Raw genomic sequence first — 17,503 nt, forward strand, 5'->3', positions numbered from 1 at the left:
GTCAATACAACCTAATGACAAAATCCGCAGTCACATAGTTGCCAATCCAATATTTGTATCATTTTTATGCCATGGGCATCTATGCGAACAAATGAAGCTTTATACTATTTATACATAAAACAAATGAAGCTTCTCAAGTTCCTTGTGCGAGATGAAGTCTCCTTTATATTATCGTTCAATCTTACAAGTCAATTTTAGAAACCATAAATCACGCTTGAAAATGGACTTGCCATTTAACTGCCTGTTAACTCTTTCAGGCACAGGATCTGCAACCACTTAGTTGCCAACCCAATAATAAAGCAATCGATCGTATATTTTCATTTTTATACGCGATATAAGGGAGGGACGATAGTCCAACTGATCATCCTCATTTTCAATTCCTCCGTTTTCAAACTTGGAATTTCGTTCGTCTCAACACTCCTCGCATGTATTCTCTGTACATTTCCCGCTAATCTTCTCACTGAACATTAGACATATTCGGCGTTAAAACAAACTACAAGTCCGATATACCGAATATTATGAGATTCGTTCGCTCCCTGTCGTATTTGGTTTCTCGTAGGCTTCCGTCTGCACTCTGTGGCCCTCGAGACGATACTCCATTTAAATACCCTCAATTTATAAAAAATATCATTGCGAAGGAAATTTATTCTTGGAAAGTATTCCTTCAAAGTATCCGATAAGACTGCGTTGTGTTTATGCGTTACCTGACACGGGCTCTGTCGGATTGTTCGAGTGCTTACGACGAAGCAAACGCATACCACATTCAGATGCATGCAACTATAGTTCGTCACATCTTAGCCGAGTTCAGAGGAGTCAACGTGCCAGTCGGAGAACTTTAGAAAAAGATGCAAATTTATCGACCGGTTAAACGACCTGTCGCGTTAAAAAACAAGCAAAAAATAAGAAAAGGGAAAGAAGAAATGGATCGGTCAGACAATATATAAGAATTTACATAAAGTTAGACGAACAAAAGAAATAACGATGAACGTGTACGATCTCAGATTGAATTTCAAATTCGGTTAGCGTTAAGCTTCGTTGTTACCCAGGTTCGGTATCATCCTACGTATTATCGCTATCGTGCGTCAAGCCTGTGTTAATTCCATACGTTCATCTGCACTCTGCCCTTCGAAAGCACACGCGCGTCGTCCGCTTTCAAGATTCGACGAGTGTCGAGGGTCGGCTACGATCTCCAGCGTGCAACAGTGTCCAGAGCGTTGATAAATATAGAGATTGTTCGGTGATTTTTTCGACGCGCAGCGGAATCGAGGCGCGGAACACGCCTCCGCGTCGCGTAATTACAGCTTCGCGGCCCATTCTGCCGCTGAATAATGCTCGTAAATAACTGGAAATCCGCGACGACCAGATACTTGGTTGGTTCGCGGCGGCGTGAAAACTACCGTGCGAGCGTTACAACGTGTAATGTCAGGCAATTTTTCAGCGATCTGACTGCTATCAGAGGCGAAGTTGAACCTTTAGGAGGCCACTCGGTTATCGAATAAATTATGCGCCTAACGGAGTTGCTTTTATGGTTTATCTGTATTGAGATACGTGTAATTTTGTGTGCTAGACTAGATTAGCCGCGTAGTGGTGACACGTATATATGAGTACGAGTGTGTGGAAGTATGTGCGCGCACAGCGTCTCGTAAAACAGATAAATCCAACTGTTCGTCGAGTAGTGTGGTATAGGAAATGGTGAGACAAAGAGAGAGTGCTGAGGCGCGTGCAAATTTATATCCACGAATATCTTGTCAATCACATATTAGATAAATCTGAAACTATTTTGATATCAATTCTAAGTATAATCTAAGTGTTCCCTTACATTTATTTTGGCGATTAAGATCCACGATTCTCAACAATCTGGTTACGATTGTTGATTATAGTTTAATCCTTTGTACGATAGGAAATAACATAATACGAATATGAAAAGTACACGAGAGAAATCCGACTGGTTGGTTTTCGTTGACCCGCCGATTTCTACGTGGCGCCAGTTGGTGACAGAATTTGAAGTTACAAGTTCTGAACAAACGTTTCTGTTGCTCGTTTCAGCGATGATAGAAATTGGAAGAACAATCGTCGTAACGATAATTTGAGAAACAACGTAGATTCGTTCGTCAATCGAGACAACTTGTCTTTAACAAAGTGCAGATGCTTCGTTAGAGTGGGAAGCATTGTCATCAACTATAGCAATGACTAATTCCTTACGACTGTAACAATGTCTACGCGTAATAGCGATTAAAATTGAACCATTAGAATAGACAAGACCGTAGTAAATTATAATTAGACTATTTGTCCAATGTCTTATCAATGTCTTGTCAATGTGTCTTATCAGCAAAGAATTATTTCAACCGCCACGTATTACAAGTATACTTTGCGTATTTTATATATTGGGTTGGCAACTAAGTGGTTGCGGGTTTTATCATTAGGTAGTAATGACAAAACCCGTAACCACTTAGTTGCCAACCCAATATATTTGATATTTCGCATATTTCATAAATTTTCCAACGTTACGAGCGCTATGCTGGTTATTATCTTTCGAGCGATGAAAAATATGGTTGCAAAATATGGTTAACAGTTCGGTTGCTTCTTTTCTTTCTCGTTATAAGAGTGTTAACACGGCAAGATGTTGTTAAGCGTGCGAGACGAGCTGGCGGGTTGTCTTTGTTCTAGCGTTGACCGCAGGATCGCTAACCTTGACAGTGCCTCATCTTTGATTTGTGACGTCGTGACTGTTCTGCGAGGATTTTAGTGCATCGACGTCACATAGTTGGCGCTGTTCGACCAGCAATCGAGTCATATGCGTTTCGTAATTGGACGAAATGATTCACTAGAACTAGTCCCTTGTTACGGGCTAACTATCGACTGCGCGTTATGGTTGTACGTCCATTTCGAACGTGAATTTCATTTCACTGTCGTAATTTATACGCTGAATTTCCACAAGTTTTCAAAATCTCGCCTGTCTCGATAAAAAGGAGAATGCAATCGGTCAGTCGATCTCAAGGATTTTTGGGATAAAGAAGAAAGTGTTGGATAAACGAAAGGAGAATTATCGTCGTTAGCTGACTAGGAATTTATAGTAGAAATTTATAGTTTCAATAGGCGATTTGATTTCGATTAATTTTTGTTGTTTCGTTCAAATTATTGGAAAGTAATCTTCTTAAGAGAACAGTCTCTTCTCAGAACAGTCGATTCTCAAAAATGTTGGGTATTTCGATTTCGAAAAAAATAAAAGGGACGATATGAAAAAACTGTTAAAGTTGTGAGGGAACGAAGAATATTGACACGTATAGTAAAAAGAAAGAAATTAATCGAAAATCTTGATCACTGGCTACGTCGAATTAATTTGAATTAAAATTCCCCGAGTTGTACAGTAGCTAGAAATTGAGCTGTACTTTTACAACTTTCTACAACGTACTTTTCATTCTTTTACAGTTAAATTTGTTAGCGATATATTACGTAACGTTATAGTAAAAGTTGAATACAATGCGGAATAAGACGAAGAAGAAAATGTTTCATTTTGATATGTAATATTTAAATTATTTACAAGTTTCGATATCATATGTTGAAAAATGTATTTTCATCTTACGAAACATGCTAATACTTGACACTATTTCCCGTGGATCCATCAAATGTTTCTGTGTACTGTGCCTTAGGTTAATGGAACGTGCTTTCGAGAGCAATTCGTAGAAGCCTTTCATAGACGTAATAACCAGCAAGTCTTTTGTTCAATCACCTAATTACTTCGTTGAACATTGCATAGGTTGCATAGGACGCGTCTTACGTGTGTTCTCACGAGCGCCGATCATCCGACCGTTCCATGATGAGAAAGTCCTACGCCAACTATAATATGGAGCAAAGTTTCTATCTGTGAATTTGAAAATGTTTAGAGAAAGAAGGCAGGGGAAATTCAATTAGAAAATTATCATGCATTTAACGGATCACGTCTATTTAATTTATTCGACTCAATTTAACCTGACCATAGTAGACCTAATTTATGTGAACGTGACTTATAACTCGTATTAATTCAATTCCAATTAATTTAACATAATTATATTACATTAAATATTCCACTGTGCAATGTACTACATACAGTGGACCAAAGGAAGTTTAATATTCGTGTTTATATACACATTTGTGAACAATAGTAGCTTGAATAAAATATTCTGAACCGTCTCCCATCCGTCATAGTTATAATTGCGTAATTTGCTCCGCATGTACGATCAAAGTAACAAAATTACAGAAACCGAAGTTCCAAACCCAGATCATCGTAGCTTCGATCCCAAATAAAATAGAAAAGAGGCGTGACTTTCGAGAAAGACTAGAATCGGATTGATTTTCTCCTTTCCCGCGACATTACTCGGCCGCGTTCGGCTTTAAATATAATTTTCTTATCGAACCCGGTGAAAGGTATGAATAAAACATAAGCGCCGAGTGCATCGACTCTCGCATCAATCTCTCACGCCAGGCCGTGGAACTTCCGTGCGGAGAATAATTGGCACGGTATGCGCGGCTCGAGAGAGCGACCGGTTCGAAAAAATAAAAAAAGATACCGAGAGATACTTAAGGAGCTGGCTCACGTGGATTCCGATTTTTCACGGTTCTCTCGCCGATATGAATTCTGGCGATGCGCCGCGAAACGAACGTCTCGTAGCCCTGATACATAGAAATTGGTCACTGATGCGAGGTTAGGTTGACTCTTTGAAGGTTAGATGTATACATATGTATCGTAGATTTGATGTTATGTCAGAATTGCGAATTTCATCGGGTATGGAGTGTTTTTTTAAGTAGATCTAGAATGTTTTATAATAACCTAGCTAAAGGTTAAGAGACGAGAGTGGAATCATAATTTCAGTTCTAGGTTAGGTTTCGCTTTGGTAGACTAGAATTTTAGTTTTAGGTTAGATTTACGTTTGCTAGAGTAGAATTCTAATTTTAGGCTAGGTTTGGCTTCGGCAGAATAAGATTTTAATTTTAGATTCTTCAGGTTAGGTTTGGATTCGGTCGGTGCCGAAAAATACTCTGTACCCAGATCGGGGAAGTCCTAGTCGGTGGTGGCTAAGATAAAAAGAAGCTTTGAATTTAGCATAGAATTTTAGTTTCAGGTTCGATTCGGAAAGAGTGCAATAGAAGATTAATCTTAGTTCTAGATTAGGTTGCAAATACATTGTAAATAGGTCGAGAAACGTCCACTTAGCGATGGGTACGGCTAAACAAAAAGAAGCATTTTAATTCTAGGTTAGGTTTGGATTTAATAAGATAGAATTTTAATTCGTGATTGGGTTTGGAAAGACACGCGTAGTAAATTGCCAAGAGTGGGCATTACTGATAACATTCCTGGTGGGGGAATCATTGTTGCATAACCAATAACCAATGTTTCGACTCTGCCGATAGCCTCCTACCTGTAAAATTTTTTAACCACGTAATTTCAAATTTCCCGAACTAAACAGATGCTGTAATGTCTTCACGTCGTAGAAACAATTATTTTATGAAACTTATTCATTAACATCATAGAAAATAAAAATGAGCTTCGATAAACAATTAAACAACTACTGTACTATAACAAGGCAATTACTACGCACGCTTTACGACTACTACAGCACAGCTTGTTAAACAAGTAAAATAAGAAATTGTCCTTACCGAAAGCGAAAATCCTCAATTAGTACTAATTTCCCATTTCCATCTCGAAATTCAGTTATACAACCCCAGGAACAAAGAGTTAGCAGGGAGCCATTAAGAGCACTAGAAATCCCGTTAGGTTGGCAGTCGCGACGAACGAAAGTCCTCTTGTTCTCCGACTGTACTGTGTGTCCCCTCGCCGAAGCATTTTGCCCGCGTACACAGATGATTCATAAGCGGCCGCTTCTGTTAGCGTTCCTTGAGCGCCTCTCTTTCTGCTCCCCGGGGCTCTCTCGAATTCCTCCGGCACGAGGAGGGCAAAGAAAAAGACTTTTATCGAGCTGCAGCGGCTAGAGCAGCGTAGTGAGTCACTCTCGGTGACTGGCTCGTTGTAATTCATTGCGATGATTGAACCCCCACCACCAGTTCTTTGCGTCGAGTACGGGTCCATTCACAACGGACGAACCCAGTGACCCTGGGACCAGCTGTTTTTCTCGCCTGCACTTTCGATTGATCGAATCACTCCCTGGTAATGCAGGAATTCTCGGTTTTTTTTTTTGCTTAGTATGGCTGCAGTTAGGGTGGCGAATACGTACTCTACGCGTTATGTGTATTCACACTCGAGTTTTATCTTTCTTCTCCTTAGCGTAGATGCAATTAGGGTGACGGATATGCATTTTATACATTATATGCTTTAATCCTGAAATTTTCTTTTTTCTTTTTATATATAGGCACATTTATAAATATTTGTCAATTAGATGTTTACGAGTAGTGAAATATGATTGGAACGAGGAGGTGTTCTGCAACAAATTTGTATATTACAATGCAGATGTTGCACAAATGTATAAAACGCAACAATATTGGCATGGTCGATAAGAAATTTAGTTGTTCGGTATTCTAATGCGATAATCGATGGAGATCTATTATGGAAAATTGTCATTGTACATTATGGAATATTTATTCCACTAGTATTTTTGTGATTAGTATATTTATTGATGCAGTATGGAAATAGACGTGCGTATGATTGTGATTGGGTCGATTGAGATGTTCAGTATGTTTTATGCATTATAACATGTAGCATTGTAACATATGGAGATATCTGCGGAATGATATATGGAGAACTGTGTTTGTATAATACATATTATCTAGTATTGCGGGTTATGAGGGAATGCCACGATTATATTTGCTGATATACACGAGATACGAAGGTAATACACAATTTATAGCGCATCCAGTATCATGATACATCGTGATATATGTAGAAATGATATCGACGTTTATTATAATAATATACAAAGTATTCTATTAGATGCGTATTTATTAAAAGGAGTGAGATAATGTTTCTTTGCTTTTCTATGTTATCTCTATTATTGTAGTATATGGCACATAGCACAGAAATATTAACATGCATATAGTCTACATATTTATCGTACCATATTAGTGTTTGGAAATCTGATCAATGTGATAACATACAAAACAATGTTCTCCTTAGTATATTGACTAATTTAATACATTGTGCATTGTATTTACGTGTAACATAAATATTATTACAGCATGTGAAAACATATTCTGCAATACTATCTTATATTTACTCATTACTATGTATGAAGAAGTATAATGTTCTAACAATGGTGCGTTGCCTACAATATGTCTAGCATTCTAAAGTGTGAAGATGCATCCCATACACCGTATCTTCCTTTTTAATGTATGCAAATAAGGTCTGTACAGTGAGTCTGCTATTATGCAGCCCCTCCACTATTACAGTATAATGAAGTCCGAAGGTGGTTTGATGAATTCTAATGAAAATTCAACCAGAGTTCCTCATGGTAGAGCCAGCACCTCCTGTGTAGGAGTCAGCTGAAGGATCTTGTGCAAATCTTCCACTGTTTTGCGACATTTCCCTCATTCTCTGTGTCGAATCTTTAATTCAGCGAAACTTATCTGATAGATAAATTAAAGTGCTGTGAATCTGCAATTTGAAGACGATGGACGGACATGATAATGAACAGAATTTCACATCCATCTTATAATCTAAATTCTAATAAACCTAGCTTTCGACAACCGTCTGTCTGAAACAGACGAAGAGTCTGATGAAGCTTCTTTCGATTAACTCTGAGATAATGCCGCGCTAGATTTTGAGATGCTCGAGTTCAATGGAAAGTAAATCCTACGAAACCAGTCACGTATGCGAGCTCTTTAATCGAATCTCTGGCTGACCTGCTATGTTTCTACTACCTGTACGAATAAATCTACTTTTTATCGCGATTATGAAATCCTCGTGAAATCTGGGGAACGATTATTATACTCTGCTTGCATGACGCTGTTGATGAAACTGCATAAGAAATAAAAGGTATCTAAAATTTTCTATTCTAAAAACTTTTGCTCTTGCAATGTTCGAATAGCAAAAGATTCCATAGTAAATTGGCTTTGGTATTAGGCATCTTTCTCAAAATAAAATATGATGGATTAAACGTGAAATTAGAGCGAGTTTAATTTTGCTAGTTTCTGATTTGTTTAAGAGATACGGAATCTTGAATTTTCTAATTTCTGTCTATTATGAGAACGCGCTGTACTTGTAGATTTTTATTTCGCAAGTTATTCGTCGCATCCGCATATTTTTCTTAGTCTGGAGAGTTACAAGCATATTCTTTGCAAATTTTTCTCTGAAAATTGAGTGTTTTTAAATTATAAAATATTTATCATTCGCTATAGGTTAATTTCTATATATTCAAAATCATTTTGAGGCTTAGTTTATAACCTCATTTGAATTTTCCTTGTCAAAGGAATACCCTCCAAAACAAAAAAAATTCGCTTTTAGAAAAAATGTAAAATACAGATTAAATTCTATATATCACAAATAAAGGAATTTCACGTCGAGAGAAAATTTATATATATATATATATATATATATATATATATATATATATATATATATATATATATATATATATATATATATATATATATATATTCAATAATTCACTTTGAAACGGTACCTACAATGATGTATGCGAGTTGCATTATTGCTGAAAGAGACGTAAAGAACGTCAGACACGAGTCTCGAGACAGATTGTGTGATAATCGTAACACGAGTCGATCTGATAGATGACATCCTTAGCCGTACAATTTGTTAACCTTCTCGTTACGTACAATTGCGCGATACGTTCTTTCTATTTCATGCAACCATGTTACACTCGTTGAATGATTAATAAGGCCGATAAGAGAGGCTGCATTACAGTGTACTTATGGCGGTGTGACTGGGTAGATAACTTCCAGTCCTCTCTTCCCCATAATCGTTTTGTAAATGCATATGGCTTTTTCATGGAACAATTCTCGTGGAAGGTTTCGTTTCCTTCACGCATATAGTTTCGTTTCGATGAATTTGAATAATAACGCTATGAAAGACTCGTACATCTGGACACCGTCACCTGCGAAAACAAACTTCTATTAGTTATGTGAAAATGTTTCAAGCTCACAGTTCAAAATCAAATGATACGCGTTGCAGCTTCCTCTGGATGACACGATCGAATCTCTGAACGCTATTTCAATTCGTAAATTTCATCTGCAAAAATAAACTTCTACCAATCATAGAAAACTGTAGGAAACTCATAGGTTATAATAAACGATGCACCACAAATAACGCTATAAGAAATGCATAAATCCCGACACCATCATCTGCAAAAACAAGCTTCAATTAATTATACAAGAACGTTTCAAGCTCATAATTTACAAACAAACAGTACACACCCTCTTTGGATGACAAAGGACTAAATTCCATAATGCCATCCAAATAGCGTTATCTGCGATCTAAACAGCACAGAACCATTCGTCACCGCATTGTGAGTGTTCCTTTACGTCCAGTCCCGCTCGTCGTCGGCATTCGGATCCGTCTATCCGAGTGGCACACTCGCTCCATTCCCATCTTCGCCTCTCTCCACAGTATCTACCTGTTGCTCGAGCAGCGAAGGCTGCGCAGTACCTGCTCGTTTGTGCTCTATTCACACGATCTGCGCACCTGATTCCTAACCGCAACTTTATATTTCAAAGTATTCATTGGTGTTTGTGAAAATATTATTCTATAACTCGAGAAAAGGATTCGAAGAAAGGATCATTGTGTCTTTTATTGCTTGTTGCATCAGTTTCTCCTGGACGAAACAGTGAATCGTTTAACTCGTGATCGATATCGTTCTTCGGCGAACAGTGCGTGATTCTTTTCCTTGAAACGACGATCAGTCGCAGTGACACGCATGCGCGTGCACGCGTGTTTCTTCTTGCCGCTGGAATCAATTACTTCCTGAGCCATTGCGAGGGCTTCGATTAGGATGCCATCGACTGTACTACTTCGTGCCTGATTTTATTCCAAGACTATTTTGGTGAGTGAAAAAGTATCCATATAATGTTATAGGAATAACAAGTTACTAAGCTTTTTAGAATAAGACAAATTTCAGTTGCAATTTTTCAAATATACATGAATTTCATAGACTAAGAAACTGCTCGACTATGCGATTGATTTAGATGATATTGTCAGAGGAAAAGTGTGCAACTACAATATGCACAAGTTAAATGTTATGGCGGAGTATATTTCTTTTAATCTTTCGAGGATTCCAGGGTAAAGTATGTACGAGACAGCCCACGTGTCAATCCTGTTACGTTCTTCCGGTCAATTTCGAGCCGTTCGTACTTTTCGTAACGTTAGAAAATATCTTGAATCTGAAGAAAATATGAAACAATCCTTATTGGCGTGTATGATTCGTCGATTAAATTTTGTATTAAATTTGTTTAAAATATCAAAAATTCTTTTTATTTAACGAGAGCAAGCTTGAAAAACGTAGAAGTTTGAGGGCTGCAGTAGGGTTATATCGTAATGTGGAAATTGCGCGGCAATTTTGAATTGATGCAAGCTGTTGCACAAACCGATATCAACACTCAGAAACATCTTTCTTTTACAGAATAATTTATTGCACAAGCGTAATAAATAATTTATTGAATTGAACCGATCATTCACGTTTATGTCTAGAGTATAATTATAATTATAATATTCGGCACGCATTTTAACATTATTATTGTTCAATTATAGTAGCAATATAAGATTCCAATAAACTCGTCGATATTAGAATGTGATTTTTAAGAATTTTTATCGTACGTTACATTAAAGAGGAAATTTAAAGTGTATAATCTTCGAAATTACACGAATTAACCGCTATAATCGATATTTAAAAATATTTCTAAAAGTGACGATAGTCCGGTTATTGACACTGATAATCTAAACGATGGTAAAGATAGCGTTTTCATGAAAATATTAATAGAAATTGTTATTCCAACCCGACGAATGGAACTTTGTACCCGTTTGGAGTTCTCTTATGAGATAAAGTGATTCATGGAACACTCACAGTCTAATGGTTGTCTCGTGGGAAGTCTGTCAGCGACATATCTATTTCCGGTTTATGAAATTACTAACGTTCAAGGATATACGAGCTTCTCTAAATAATTGCGCAATATAAAATATCAAGCTAATTAGAAGAACGAATAAATTAGTGGAAGAAGCTTGTTTAGGGAAATTTTATTCTAATTTGTTAATACAACAGTCCATCATTTTTTCTTTCTTACAAGTTGAAATTGCCCGAACAAAAGTAAAAAAGGTTCTAATACTTTATTAATAAATTAATAATAATATTATTGTAAAATTTGTTTCGGAGTAATACGATATTTCATTTGCAAAATAAAAGAAAGATTATTTGTTTTAACAAGAATTCACAGAAATCGTTTGAACGAGACTTAAAAATACACAGTAATGGAAAAAGCAAATTTAAAACAATAATTCTATTAGAAAGAAAAAATAATAAATTCATTCATCATAAAATTTCATTGCAAACATATATATATTCATTCTCTAACAATTTTCAAATAAGAATAGAGAAAACGTTCGGTTTAAACGTAAATAGTCCTAGATAAAGCGCATAGGAGTCACAATTCCACGACGATTATCTTCATAGAAGATAACAGTTATCGCACGGTCGATCAATTATTTGATCTTCCAAGCGGCAATGGGAATCGGGTTATCGTCGTTCAAACACAGTGTTCCGATAGCGTTTGCGTGCAATTTCCTTTATCGATCCTAGATGTACTCGATTACGCAAGAATGGGAGAGTAGAACATCAACATGCATACAAATCTGATAAAAATATCGTAGACTATTAGTATTATCGTATCTCTGTGATTCATTTTTAAAAGGATTAATGTATTTACAGAAGACTTATTATTATGTGTAATTATGTAGATTGTAAAGGAAAGAACAATTTGTTTCTTCTTACTTAATACAAATAGAGATAGAGATAACTGTGTGTAGAAGAAATGAATCAATTTAGAATTGTCTATCTTGTGTACTTCCATCAGCATGATTGTAAAGCAATTTTATTTCATAATTTTTAGACAAATTTACAATGAGAATTAATAACATTTTTTAGAATATGTGCTATAATCGTTATTTGTATCTTTTAGTTTGCAAGCCCTAAAGGCTTGTGTATAAGTATACATAGTCTGATACTATGTATATTAGGTTGTCCCAAAAGTTTCTTTTGTTCTATTTGTTTGGGATCGAACCTTGTTCTATTGGGAAAACACGAATTATACATAATTCAGTAAAATAATGTAAAAGAAAAAATGTTGTGCATCTATTGTTTCCTTGTAAGGTGAAAGAAACTTTTGGGACAACCTAATAGATTCCATAAATTCATTAGTATTCAGCAGTACTGTTATTGAAATGTATTAGTAATTCTAACACAATTCCTCAAATCTATTAGCAATGGTGTTACTACTATTCAGATTTGCTAACGTTAACAATTCTTTTTAAATAATATCTGATACCGTATACATCCTCAAAATCTATTAGCACTCGATCTTTTCTTCTAATCTTTTGCTTTTTAAAGGCAAGAGACAAGTACATAGGTAAAATCTTTTATCTTTCATCTTTTTTTTTTTTTAAATAACCAATACAGATTTGTTAACTTCCTTAGACACTTTGTACCCCGCAAGGGGTTGCAAATTATTACGTGTAAATATCTATAGAACCCTTTATTCTTTTTTAAGTAATACAACGTTTTTTTACTTTTCTAAGTACTTTGAATTTAATCCCAAAGTCTTCTACTTCGATTTTTGTATCTGAACGTTTTGCGTTTATATTTGCGTTGCGATTTCCTTTGCTCCATATTACGTCGAGGGTTAAAAGTGCAAGACATCGTTCGAGGGTTAAAAAGCGAGCAAATATTCCCAAAGTATTCAAAGAATCTCTTAAGCGATTTCCCAGCCTGCATAAACCTATTATTATTTAGGCGAACCTGTTATTATCTTCCACGAATATTCTCCAACCTTTTGGGATCCTCCCCCTTCGAACACCTCATTCCCATTATTTTCCTTTCTTTTTTCTTTTCTCTTCTTTTTTTTTTTTCTTTTCGCCAAACAAAAAGAATTATCCTTATCCCATTGGCCAACGTCCAAAATTCACGTGCCTTCGAGTTCGAAGGTGCACACAGAAGCTAATGGCTGCGCGGATCCTCCGGTCACGTAGAACACGATCAGGCTCTCTGTTCAGGGTGCAGGGAATGCTGGAAAAGACAGAAAAGTCGCGAGGACGATGCAGGGCAGAGAAAAGGAGGAGAGAGATCGTATTCGCGTCACGTAGAGAACCGCGCGAGGATCACGTTTAAACCAACGTGGGACTCCTTTGCTCCGGAATTCCAGGCCTGCCTTTTGTAACCCCTTATCTGTTCCCGGAGATGCACCCGGAAGCCGTGCATTCCGCAGGATAATGCAACGTGACCGCGTCAAAACTGTCCGCTTTTAGTCGGCTCTTACAGTCGGTCAAGATGTTTCAGAGAGTTTGAATAATTTTTGTTTTTCTTTATCCTTCATATCCATCCGATGCTGTTCGATATTAATTTACAATAATAGTAATTAGAGTTCAGTGTACGTGAATTAAAAAAAAAATATTGTAAAAGCAAGTCCATTTCCAGCCTGTGAAGCTAAAATTAAATAGAATAAATAACAACAGTTTATTTTTCAGCCTTCTGGCCACGTAAAGGGACGCGTATTTACAATTGTTTTTTCCATTTACCGTACACTCTCCACTATAAATCTGTTTGTTTATCCGATACATTTATTTACACACGCCTGAAATCTGGCTATTTAATCATTTATCTAGCTGTTGCCTATTTGTCCAACTATAATATTCATTTATAATAATAACCTTAGAAATAATAATAATCCTTGCAGTGATATTCATATATAGTCTATTTAAAAAAAAATACCATAGCTTATTTTCAAAAAATCTTGCAAAAATTTTTTAAAATAATCTATTTGGAAAGGATTGTCCAGTTCAATTCTGTAACTTAAAGCCATCTAGTAGACGAATTCCATGGCGAAAAAATGTTGTGCCTTTAGACGAGATCCAATCGTTAGAACAAAGTATACCTGGGAGTTTTGACGATTCGGAAGTATTCGTCATATTGTGTTGGCAACTAAGTGATTGCGGGTTTTGTCAATACCACCTAATGACAAAATCCGCAATCACTTAGTTGCCAACCCAATATTTGTATCACTTTTATACCATGGGCGTCTATGCAAACATATGAAGCTTTATACTATTTATACATAAAACAAATGAAGCTTTATACTATTTATGCATAAAACAAATGAAGCTTTATACTATTTATACATAAAATAAATGAAGCTTCCCAAGTCCCTTGCGTGAAATGAAGTTTCCTTTACATTATTGTTCAATCTTACAAGTCAATTTTTAGTTGACAACTAAGTGATGCGGATTTTGTCATTAGGTGGCATTGACAAAATCTGCAATCACTTAGTTGCCAACCCAATATTTGTATCACTTTTATGCCATGAGCATCTACGCAACAAATGAAGCTTTATACTATTTATACATAAAACAAATGAAGCTGCCCAGGGCCCTTGCGTGAAATGAAGTTTCCTTTACATTATTGTTCAATCTTACAAGTCAATTTTTAGTTGGCAACTAAGTGATTGCGGATTTTCTCATTAGATGGTATTGACAAAACCCGCAATCACTTAGTTGCCAACCCAATATTTGTATCACTTTTATGCCATGAGCATCTACGCAACAAATGAAGCTTTATACTATTTATACATAAAACAAATGAAGCTTCCCAAGTCCCTTGCGTGAAATGAAATTTCCTTTACATTATTGTTCAATCTTACAAGTCAATTTTGTCATTAGGTGGCATTGACAAAACCCGCAACCACTTAGTTGCCAACGCAATTTTTTTATCACTTTTATGCCATGAGCATCTATGCAAACAAATGAAGCTTCCCAAGTTGCTTGTGTGAAATGAAGTTTTCTTTATATTATTGTGCAATCTTACAACTCAATTTTAGTAACCATAAATCACGCTTGAAAATGGACTTGCCATTTAACTGCCTGTTAACTCTTTCAGGCACAGGATCTTAAGAGAGAAAAGGACTCTAATTGCGCAGGAATTTTATTGAAGATTAAATTATGAACTTCAATACGAGTCAATTACGAACATGTTCCGGTTAAATTAGTACACGTTCTTCGTGACATAGTTCTAATTAATCGCGATGATTAATCATCGATTTCTGTTACGTAACGGGTTAAAATTCGTCTGTCTGCAAATATCTATGAGAACTTTGCTCAACTTTGAAACTTATCCGAATAAAATTGCAATCTCTTGAATACGGAAATTCAGCTGCGATAAATTACAATTTGATAAACTGTGAAGTCTATGCAACTCGGAATTTTGTCAAATTGAAGCTCAATATCGTTTCAATATTAATACAAATATTACCATTATATTAACGAATATTTACTCGAATACATACGTTCGATGAAATATTTGTGATAAATTATATGCGACTCAGGAGCCAATGATTTCTTAGAATCTACGAAAAAGAAGAAGAAGAAGAAGATATTAAACGATAGGTGTAACGTTGGGTTCAAGGTAAATTCGACGAGTTTCCGTCACGGTTCTTTGACAGAGATTAATAAACACGTGGATGATGGAATGCGCGGGACGACCGCGAAAGAAGAATGTGCTGGTATGCGAATGACTCATGGAAAAGGACCGAACGCCGAAGAAAAAGCTACATCGTGAAGATCGGCTGCTGCCGAACGAAGATTGTTCGATAAAGAAAAGTAAACAGCTTATTTAGGGAAATAAAATCTGTATGACGATGCTGAATTAAAAAACAAATTTGGAAAGATACATATAAAAAGGAATTATGATCTATCTGTGTAGCCATTTGAAACGATATCAGATTCAAATTCAATTCGAAGTTCGTGAACGAAAAGTTGACAACTATTGATTGTCTTTTGTTACTTTTTTTATTATTTATTAAAATATGGAAGTATTTTATTAGAAGTATTTTTATTTATTAAAATATATAGTATTTTATATATAGGGTAAAGTTAAAGAAATTACAATGACAATTCAGTAGGTTTTTTTTTATGATTGGAAAGATGGCTTAAAACGTTAGTTAGTTTATTTTTTATTCGTTATCTTGGGAAAAAAGTATTTTAATAAAATAAGAGTACGTTTTAAAGGAGAATCTTTCTATTTCGATATTTCACGTGGTCGTATTATTAGAAAGATTGTAATAACAATTAAGTTTGTTATCCCTGTTTGAGTTACTCAATTGGATCGATTCCAAGCAAATAGAAACCGCAACGTCATCTAAAACGTGATTTATGAAAGTAACGAGCGAAAGTGGCAGCTGAAAGCGTTTAACGTTTATACTGCGAATTATATCGCCGACAGTAAACGCCGCCTTTTAATCGGCTTGCAATTCAACAGTACAAAACGTTCTACTATCTTTATTCAGTTCCTAGATTACCAGGAAAAAAAACTTACATAATATCTTCGAAAGTTACACTATTTATTCCATTCAAATTTCTCAGGAATAGATAATACTTAAATATTATTATATCTAACTCATACTCATGGTTAAAAATATAGACGTAAAAAAATTTAATGAACAGATAAAATAAATAAAAGATTATATAAGTATACTTACTGTGATGTACTGTAAACAGCCTTCCTTGAAACATTTTTCATTATTATCTGCACAAGAATGTCAGATGATATCGTATCGTGCGATTCTTCCTTTCATTTAATTTCATTTTTTATGATTTCATACCTCATACGCTTCCTTTTTGGTAACTGTATGAACATAATTTTTATCTCTGACGAATTCCAGTACCAGAGTGGTCAGGATGATCAATTTTTGAGTTTTCATAATAACGTTGTAGATTCACAGTGGTGGATTTGCAGAATTTTGAATTATACAGGGTGGTTGGTAACCAGGGTGGTACAAGCGGAAAGGGGGTGATTCTACGCGAAAAAAGAAGTCGAAAATATAGAATAAAAATTTTTCGTTCGAGGCTTTGTTTTCGAGAAAATCGACTTTGAATTTTCGCTGGGTACGCGCGCGGTACGTTATAACGGTTTCGCTGGGTACGCGTGCGGTACGTTATAACGGATCTCACTGTAGATCGTTGTCTCGATGGAAAAATTAAAAAAAAAAATATTTTTCGACTTCTTTTTTCGCGTAGAATCACCCCCTTTCCGCTTGTACCACTAGTTACCAGCCACCCTGTATGTTATGAAATATTGTATAATATTTCTTCTTTATATTGGGTTGGCAACTAAGTGATTGCGGATTTTGTCAATATCACCTAATGGCAAAACCCGCAATCACTTAGTTGCCAACCCAATATAATAATAGGTTTGTCCATTTGCTTTGAATTATCTGTCTTTTCGTATATCTGCAATTTCTACTTCAAATCAACATTTCTTTGCCATTATATGGTAATATTTATATAAATTTGATACAAGTATAGAGA

General features: G+C 35.7%; 1 protein-coding gene and 1 long non-coding RNA gene across 6 annotated transcripts in view; one reads left to right on the forward strand and one right to left on the reverse strand.

Moving 5' to 3' along the window:
- The window catches only part of LOC126874029 (pleckstrin homology domain-containing family G member 3), a 99,115-nt gene that overhangs the window by 60,557 nt on the left and 21,055 nt on the right, over positions 1-17,503 (forward strand). Inside the window, exon 1 of one of the 5 annotated variants that reach the window (XM_050635590.1) lies at positions 9,562-9,986. The exons of the other annotated variants lie outside the window; for them this stretch is intronic. The gene's annotated coding sequence lies outside the window, so the exon portion shown is untranslated. Of the gene's footprint in view, positions 1-9,561; positions 9,987-17,503 lie in introns of those variants that run through there. 5 annotated transcript variants of the gene reach the window in all.
- On the reverse strand, positions 3,923-8,527 carry LOC126874077 (uncharacterized). The gene is made up of 2 exons (XR_007692657.1): positions 5,635-8,527; positions 3,923-5,396 (listed from the first exon to the last, which is right to left on the reverse strand). It is a non-coding gene; the product is annotated as an uncharacterized LOC126874077 (long non-coding RNA).

Source organism: Bombus huntii, chromosome 15, assembly GCF_024542735.1.
Source record: "Bombus huntii isolate Logan2020A chromosome 15, iyBomHunt1.1, whole genome shotgun sequence".
Lineage (NCBI taxonomy): Eukaryota > Metazoa > Arthropoda > Insecta > Hymenoptera > Apidae > Bombus > Bombus huntii.